The sequence below is a fragment of the Vulpes vulpes genome, unplaced genomic scaffold, assembly GCF_048418805.1.
Source record: "Vulpes vulpes isolate BD-2025 unplaced genomic scaffold, VulVul3 Bu000000627, whole genome shotgun sequence".
Classification (NCBI taxonomy): domain Eukaryota; kingdom Metazoa; phylum Chordata; class Mammalia; order Carnivora; family Canidae; genus Vulpes; species Vulpes vulpes.
The window spans coordinates 1,338,513-1,348,036 of record NW_027325667.1 but is presented as its reverse complement, the minus strand read 5'-3'; the positions used below and the strand labels follow the sequence as shown (position 1 = coordinate 1,348,036).

Sequence of the window (9,524 nt, the reverse complement as noted above, 5' to 3'; positions counted from 1 at the left end):
GGCAATTCTTGAGTAGGTACCAGCCTCCAAGGGATTCTTTGAACCAGTGTAGGCCTAGGAGCCAGAGTCTGGGGAATGAGGTCTAGAGGAAAACAAGCTGAGTGAGTTGTACTGGCTGTGGCTTTCTCTGAACATTTTCAGCCTATTTCCTAGTGTCCTTGGAGGCCCAAGTCCCCTTCAGCTCTATACTTGTATAGACTTCTACAGAAGTCTAGAGACTTCTATAGTCTCTACCATGGTTGTCTTAAACTACACATAGTTCCGAGGATCCAGAGAGCCACTTGTGTTTTTACTACCCACGATGTGCCACACGGACAAGAGTCCTGCTCAGAAGACAGGAGAAAGCAGGATTCCATTTGCTGTTTCTGCAGCTGTAACAGAAGGTCACACGGCCTACTTTAGGACATCACCAGTGAAGCCTTTTCTTTCAGCCTCTCAACACCCGGGTCTTACCAGGCTGCAGACAAGATGAGAGAACACTTGCCATTATCTTGTTCTAGAGGCAGCAGGGATAATCATTAAGGAGTGAGGTGGTTAGGATAGTTGCCTTAGGCTCTTTGATCTTCACCTCCATCTTCAGAGGTGGGGACATGTTGAGGTGGAAGGAAAGGTGACCTCGTTTCCCTTGGAGTATCCCAGGAATCCCCCACTCCCACACCTATTTCTTAGCACGAAACACCTCCAATGCGTTTCCATCTTGAAAGATTGTACCAAGTCAACAGCAAGGCAGGGTTATAGATTTTACTAAGCCTCGGCAAATACATAGGAGTGTTCCAGTTGCTCTGTCAAAGTGAATTACTTTTTGGAAGGCCATTCCGATGTGTTCCCCTCACCACTTCACACTCTGAAGCCAGGCATGAAGCCTAGAACACGGGTTTTACTGCAGAGTGCATAGAGCGCATTTCTGTACACCAGTTGCCATATTCGACATGACAGCTTGGGGACGGTTACAGTTAGTGCAGCCCACTGAGTGTATGACACTAGAATGGATAAGCCATAGTAGGTTTATAATGAAATACCATACAGCGGTGGAGAACTGCTACAAATAATATGCAGAAGTTTCAGACAAGGGTGAAGAACTATATAGAAATGGAGTCCTGTGGTATATGAAGTTCAAAACCGTTTGTGTTTTCACTTTTTTTTTCATTTTAGTTGAGTCTGTATTGTACAGGAGAGCATAACTTAAGCTCAGAATAGAAGTCATAGCATCTTCCAATGAATTCTAGGTAGCAAACGAAAAAACTAATTACAATAGTTTTCCAGTGACTAACTATTCAGGATGCCAAAGTAAAACAGATTCCTATACAAATTTCAAAGAAAGCTAGAAAATACATTAACAAATATTGAATTCAGAATAATTTCTGCTCAGAAATCAACTAAAATGTAAGGTGCACTTTTTTAGATAGAAGATAAATCTCTTTCACTTAAAAATAATTTTTTCGTGCATTCCAATGGTCATATGAAAAAGACATATACTTTATTTTCATTCTAACCCTGAGGAAGGAAAAACAAATGTGGAGTAGCATACTAAGAACTTAAACTCCACACTTTTCACAACTGGAAATAGCAAGTAATGGAAGAAGTCCAGGACTACATTTATTCAGGCTTCCACACACATCAGTTTAAATTCCCCAAAACTAAAATTTGGGCAACTGGTACTAGTGGCATTATATTTTTAGTCCCTACACTGGTTTAAACAAAACAAAATTTGTATTTACCACGTAGGAACTTTCAGCTCAGCAATATATAGGGACATTATAGTTTCATTGCTTAAGAAGCTCTATTCAGAAGAAAAATATGAATAAGGTCTATGCACACATCTCTTTCACTACAAAGAGGTCAGCTGTTACAGGGGAGTTAATGAGAGGAAAAATGTGGAATTTCATCACAATGGAATATGGGAAGAGCTGGTATTTCCTCTTTGCCATTACAATTATTCTTCTTAGGATGAAACTTGGAATTGCAAATTTAGCTGACTTTGCCACAGTTTTCAACCTTTGTAAAGGAAAAAAAAAGTTCACTCCATGGGCCAGAAACCCCAAGCAGCAGTTGGGAGTAAGAGGGCAATAACAATGCAGTGAACCTGTTTTCTTCAGTTGTTATCAAGAATGGGTTTCCCCGCTATGTACTTCACCTCATTCGCTGGGCTGTTGACCACCATGCCTGTGCTTTCGTCTAAACCAGTAAATTGCATTGTAGCTCCTAAATATGAGTCCACAACTGATCCTAGTAATCCAGCCAGACCCCCAAATGCAATAATTGGCCACTGGGGGGCAGAAATGCCTAAATCATTAATGAAGACCAACTGTGTGAGGAAGTAGGTGATGCCCACAAAGGTACCGCCAAGTAGACTGGAGACAAGGCCCACCACTGTGACCCCTCCATTGGTCCCAACTGGAACTTTTTCCCAGGTTGTTATTAGCCTCGGCGGGCTTTTACTCAGAACCGGGCCCACTTCTGAAGCCCAGGTGTCTCCAGCAGAGCAGGCCAGTGCAGCCAAGAGAGACAGACACATCCAGGAAGCGGTGTACTGCTTGGAAAAATCTATTGGGATCTCCCCGGGGCCATTTTCTATCATGTACAGCAGGGCCAGCTCTGTGGGCACAGCCCCATTGCAGAACACCTGAACCCAATTCCTCTGCCCACCTTCTTTGTATTCTGAATCTAGACGCTTCTTTATTTCTCCCTTCCATTTAGTGAGTTTTGAAGAAGAAAGGAAAAACATCAGCAAAGAGGTAAAAGAGCTGAAATTTGCAATGCTTAGGATAAATCCAACCACAAGCCCTCCCAAGGCCCCACTGTGGTCTAGACTTTTCTTTTTAAAGCCATTGGAGACGATCAAATCAGGAACGACGACAGAGAACAGCCAACGCCAAGGAGAAATAGGGTGTAAGTTGCCGTAGTAGGTGCTGGCGGTCAGAGACACCACCCAGAAGGCCAGGGAGATGCAGAGCGCGAGGCTCAGCAGCTCAGCAGCGCGACGTGGGCATCATCCTCAGGCACCGCGTGCACGCGCGGCCGGCGGCGTCCGACATGGGCTCGGGCCCAGGGGCCCACTCACCGGGCGGGGTCGCCGGCCTGGGGCTCGCAGGGGCGCCAAGGCCAGGCCCGCATCGCCCGCGCCGCTCCCCTCCCTGTGTTTTCACTTCTATCACTTGATAAATCTTGCCTTTGATAAGGATCAGGGGCAGCGCAAGGAATGTGTCTGGGCTTGTCAGTAATGACTTCATCTTCCTGGATCAGTTATATGCAGGGGATTCACTTTAACACTTCACCAATGCAGTAGAGTAAGGTTAGAGGAACACCACTGGAAAGTACATAGAAGTTCAGGCTCAGTCCAAGCTTTGCAAATTTGCCTCTCAAGGTTTTTGGCCAGTTCCCGGTAATTGGGTCTTTGCAATGGGGCCCTGGAGATCCGGACTTCCCCCAGGAACCTGCTGGTTACAACGGAAAACACCCTTGGCTGGGCTGACCTCAGGGAAGTGGGGTGGAATTCCTAAGGCTGCCAGAACCATTTTGCAGTTGACTTCTTCAAGTTGTTGAAACCTGTAGTGCTAAGGAAGACTTGGCCTGTCTTCCGGGAAGAGAGGTCTTGTCTACTAGTTTGCTGAAATCTAGTATTTTTCAGCAGTATTAGGAGCTTGAAAAATTGCTACTAGTTGAAAGGACAGACATCCTGTGTGACCACACAGCCAGTCATTGACGTGGTGGGACTTTCCTGGACTCTTGTCTGCTTTGGACACTGGTGATGCACCAAGGAGCAACAGTGAGGACTTGTGTTATACCCACCTCCTCAGGCCTTGTGAGCCTGCTTTCTATGGTCCAGAAGGCCCTGCAGGAGGGGACTCCAAGTTGTTGGAACTCCAAGGTCTATTGGAGCTTGGAGTATAGAGAATGCTACCTCCATGGCCCCCATCCCGGTATAGCCAGCAAGTTGCACTCCCCTCTGCTCCTAGTCTGTGCAACACTAGCTCCTATCCACCATGCTCTTCAATTCTGCTACCTTCACACCTCCATCCTCTAGCGCAGATTCAAAGATCAGTTTTATGTCTGGAACACCCTTCCTTACCTCCTCAGCCCCTTGTTTTGTGTGCTTTTGGGTCTTTGAGCTTCTGCTCCTTGCATGGATCACGGTAACAGTGTGAAGGCAGGTCTGTGTGGACCAAAGCCTGGTCACATACAAAGGAGCTCAAGAGGTTCTCCAACCAAGGCCCCCTCAACATATTAGGTTTGAATTTGAAAAAACTACTCCATATTCTTAGGGCAGAATATTCAGGGAGATACCATAATAGTGGTTAGGTCATTTGTCTAAGCTCATTAGCCATGTACACGAAGAATTAACCCCAATATTAGCTATGGGCTTTGTGGGAGAGGTTTGGTCCATGTAGGTCCATTGGTGGACAGATGTACCATCTGGTGGTATATATTCACAGCAAGGGAGGGACACTGCATGTGAGGGAGGCAGAGGGCATGTATGGAAGTCTATAGTTCTGCTCAAGTCCTGTGAACTAAAACTGCTTAAGGTTTAAAAAAAAAAAAAAAGAAAAAAAAAGCAATGCCTAAACTACATTCACAGAATCAGGTGTCTAGAAGACTGATCAAACTTTGACAGGCCTCACAGCATTTTCTAGGTTAGTCACATTCAACCATCATTGGTCATTTCAGTAGAGGGTTCTCCGGAGACCATGTTGGAGAAGTGTCTTGAGCCAGGATTGCCTTGAAGTCTAGTAATAAAGATCGTCAACATCTCCAGTTTTGATCAAGGGTAGTGCCTATCCTCTCCACTATCCAGTCATTCAACCAGGTGAAGTCCAGAACTGAAGGCTCCTGCCCTATGTGCTGGGACAACTTCCTCCTCGATTAGACCCCAGTCCTGTGGCAGGTAGCCACCAAGCCATCCCCTAGTCTCTCCTATGTACTGGGTACATGAGTATGAGACTCTAAGGCATCCAGATATCTAAGGTGGGAGCCCTTTTGCTGACAAGAGTTGGCTCTTTCTAAAGCCACGTGGCAGTAGTTCTACAGAGACATTTACCAAGACAGCATTAAGTTTGGTTATCTGATAGTCCCTTGCTAAAGTTAGAAACATGGAGAACGTTTTGTAGGGAGGATGACTGGAAATGTTAAGTTTCAGTAGCAAAGTTGGTACTCAGGAAAGCCCCCTGGGGAACATCTAGGTACCACTGAATGGCTGCTGGCAGTGCCCTTTGACATGTGGAGCTTCAGTCAGGATGCCAAGGTAATTCTTTCCTAGCACCAAAAAACCCTGGTTTCTACTCCAATCTTGGGTTTCACATTTTAAGTGCTTTGGGGCATCCAGATTTTAAGTAAAATGTAATAGCCAAGAAGCTAGCATATCTCAAAGATGGTCCTCCTTACAGGTCAGTATCAGGAGTACCATTTGCCAGGCTTGTTCATCTGATACAAGTCACCATGGGCTTAATTTCACACATGGGCCTAGCTTTCAACCCCCTAAGCTCCTTCCCAGGATTCCCCATCAGACATGGATTTTGGAGGATTTGTGGAAGGGGTGGGGGGCCTGCTAGGAGATGCCACTGTATTTAGAAACCATGGCGGCAGCACCATTGCCCAATTTATAACCCAACAGGAAGGGGACACCAGCTCTCCCTCAGCCCCTTCTAAACTTCCGAATAGCTCCTAAACACCAAGATACCAAGAAAACCATCAGTGCAAGGACAGCAGGAACCTGAAGCAGCATCAGTTTTAGGCTTTCTAAAAATAAGTGTGGGATGGGGAATTGTGGAGATCTAGCTGGTTTAAGGAAGATGGTGAATCACAGAATCCTCCATGTTTGGAGCACCTAGGAAATTCTAGTAGGGACCAGTAGTAGGCATTACAACACACTGAATGGCAGCTCAGAAGAGTGCTACTGGAGGAGAGCGGGGGGCGGAGGGCAGGGAGAGCAAGCACCTAGCTGCTAGTTGAAGCTATGACGTCCTGAGACCAAACCTAGAGCAGGATAGGGACCAGCTAAAGAACAGCTTGCAAAGGAGACCTGAACAAAATAGCTGGAGACTTGTCAGTCCCTGGGCCAGGTGTCAGCTGGGCCAGAAGCGCTTTAGACCTAGATCTGTCAGGGAGATTTGAAGAGGTTGAAGTCTGTTTGGGAACATTCAGACCCCAGACATTTAGGAAGGTCTTGCAAACGTGGTAAGGCACTAGTGTTAGTGGGGAAATGGTTTTCAGGATAGAGATCCTGGTTTTGTGATAAGCTCAAGGTCTAGAAGGAGTTGAAATCCCTCCAGAAGATGGTGGGGGTGAGGGGTTAGAGAGAATCCTAGAAAATAGATACATTTTTCCAGGGCAGATAACCCCCAGGGAGTGACAGATCCCTTACAGGCTTTCTACAACCGAGAAGCCCCCCCTTGAGGGACCAGGAGGACCACCAAGGTATTGGCAGAACAGATATGGCGTCCTGGCAGGACTCCCTGAACTCCCAGGTAGGCAACCAAGGGATAGTTATTCATCCAACCCAGAAAACTACCGTTTGGAGCACCAGGCACAAGATGGTTTCCAGGTTCACCATGACCTGTACAATCAGAAGCCCTGTCAGCAACATTGGACACGTTTCTCTAGGCACACTAGTATGTGAAGTCCCCAGCGAGCCGCTGGTTTCCTGACCTAGTTCTCTGGAGGCAGAGAAGAGAGAACCCAAGAAGATACTAATAAGGAAAGAAGATCCAAGATTTGTCTGGGTCCCTAAGGTAGAAACTACGGCTCCCCCAGAGCCCTGAAGACCCCAGCCTTGATAGAGACTATAGCACAGATTCACCTGGATTTCACCTCTGGAGAACAGGGAGGCCCCGGCATAGAGTGGTGTCCGGTCCTCCATTCACAGGAAACGGCACAGAATTTAGGGTAGGAGGCAGCCAGCCCTGTTCTTCGGCAGTTGTGCTCCAAACCCTTACTTCAGGCATGTTGCCTAGGAGGATAATCCCTCCATGCTTTTGATCCCCTGAAAGGGATTGCAGATAGGATCTGCTTCTCGATCCTGGAAGAGGGAAAGTTACAAATGGAATGTATTAGGAAGACGAGGGCTTGACCTTTGCAGACTGATCTACAAGGTTAGGGCAATAAGTTTAGACTTTTTGCTTCTCACCACCAGGATTTTTTTTTTTTTCTTTGAGCTCAAGTGACTGATGGAGATACTGCTTTTGACTCATTCAGGTTGAGCAATTCCCCTAATACTTTTCATCCCTTCATTCCTTAAGACCTTAAAGCCACCTGTGGCTCGTAAAAGCCAAGAAGGCTACTTCACCAGCTGTGCTAAGAATGGAGGAATCCGTTAGAATAGGGAGTCGGCTTTGTAGGTTTTTCCTGTCCCCCCCCCCATTTGTAGCTTTAATACAGTCCATGCTGCACAACTTCAGCGGCAGTACTTCCAGCCCATGTTAGTGGGACCACCTCCCCTCGGAGGTCCCTAGTGTTGGGGTCTACTCTTGGACTCCATTCTCAGTACAAGCAGATCTTGTGAAGCTATTTTTTCCCCCTGACTGCTTGGCCATAGGCAGTTTGGGTTTTGTAGTTTCAAGAAGCAGGTACTTAAAACTCATCCCAAGAATGGAACAGCAGTCCATCTGTACGTTCCTGATCAGCACTTGTGAGGTAACCTGGTTGATGAAAACCTTGCTGCTCACTCCCTCACCCCCTAGAAGAGCTCCTGGCCTAAAATCTTTTATTCTGATTTCCTCACCCCACCTTCCTGCCTAGAAGACCATCCCAATTTTGTACAGATCCTCGGAGCAGCTCTCTACTTGTGTGGAATAGCTGCCTATTCATGAATGGGTTAGTAAAGCCAGTTAGAGCAAACAAAAAGTGTGGTCTGTGTATACCGCAGAATATTTCTCAGTCACTAGAGACGACAAATACCATTTGCTTCGATGTGGTTGGAACTGGAGGGTATTATGCCGAGTGAAATAAGTCAATCGGAGAAGGACAGACATTACATGGTATCATTCATTTGGGGGAATAGTGAAAGGGAATAAAGGGGAAAGGAGGGGGAAAAAAAAGGAAATATCAGAAAGGGAGACAACATGAGACTCCTAACTCTGGGAAACAAACTAGGGGTTGTAGAAAGGGAGGTGGGCAGGGAGTGGGGTGACTGGATGACGGGCACTGAGGGGGCAACTTGATGGGACGAGCACTGGGTGTTATGCTAGATGTTGGCAAGTTGAACTCCAATAGAAGACAAACAAAAACAAAAACCCACCAGAAGCTGGGTGAGTCACTCTCAACTAAAGCCCTCATTTGAGGAAGAGCCACAGCTGGGCTCCGGAAGTTAGCTATCAGGATAGAGGGTTGAACAAGATCCTTTCATTTTAAAGCCTGGTCCTGATAACCCTCCATCACAAAAGGTACGCTCCTAGTACTATACAGGAGGATACTATGCTCACAAAGAGCCTCATTTTCAGAGCTGTCCTGGGATGGCACTGGAGATCTCTTGGGCTCAAGTTCTTGAAAGGAACTTGCTGCCTTGAAAGGAAGCTTCAAGGGAAGGCATAGTCACCTCCAAAATCCAGTCACAGGGCTAGGCTTTGATGGATGCCAGGTCATCTGGGACCCAAGCTAAATGCCTGTAGGGATCTTCTATCCATTTAAGTAGATCTTAATTCAAAAGTATCCTCCAAAGCACAGCTGGTACAAATATGGCCACATGCAGTATTTGTCAGACTGTCCCCTAATTGACATTAGGCCTTAGGGCTATAGTAGAAAGGCCAGCTAGACGTCAGCGCTCTGGACCCTGATATTAGGGAAAATGCTCTGAATGTGGTTACTCCGTGAAAGCACCCAGGATTCAGAGCTGTTATTTTTAAGCAGGCAGTTGCCTACTGGGCACACACGCTGGTCACATTTAACTCCATGTTCAATTTAGTCAACACCTAGAGCTTCATACCAGTGTCCTGTCCTGTTGTGCATGTTATGGGAATACTACATTTTTCAGGTCAGGAATCTGGGAGAGCTCCCCACCGCTCCTCTTCACAAGTAGCAGAGGTAGGGGGCAAGTGTAGTGTCTTGATATAGATGACAGAACCTGTTTCCTTAGCTCGGGTCTTTAAGTCTGGTCAAGTTCATTAGGCATGGACCAAGACCGACCGCAGGATTTGGTAGTGTACAGCTGATAGCCACCCCAACTTCCACAGCTCACCAGGGGACTTTAGGATTGGCTAGGACGAACCCCGTAAGACCTGGAAGTTCAGTGGTCCTTACTTGGCTTTAAACTTCATTGCCAATCTCCAACCACACCTGTCAGGAAGAACATGGATGCTCTTATCTGGAGGCTTTTCAATAGGCCCTTGCCTTCTTAGGAAGGCTTAAATAGGCTTATTCATGAGAAGGAGGCAGAGACAAGCAGAGGGAGAAGCAGGCTCCTTGCAAGGAGCCTGATGCAGGGCTCAATCCCTGGATCTGGGACACAGGATCACACCCAGAGCTGAAGGCAGATGCCCAACTACTGAGCCACCCAGTCACCCCCTAACGGAGCCCTCTGTCTCGCTGAAAGTAGA

General features: G+C 46.8%; 1 pseudogene; it reads right to left on the bottom strand.

The window, feature by feature from the left end:
- Window positions 1-1,455: 1,455 nt before the first annotated feature.
- LOC140596349 (transmembrane protein 19 pseudogene) overlaps window positions 1,456-9,524 on the bottom strand; it is a 32,114-nt pseudogene continuing 24,045 nt past the window's right edge.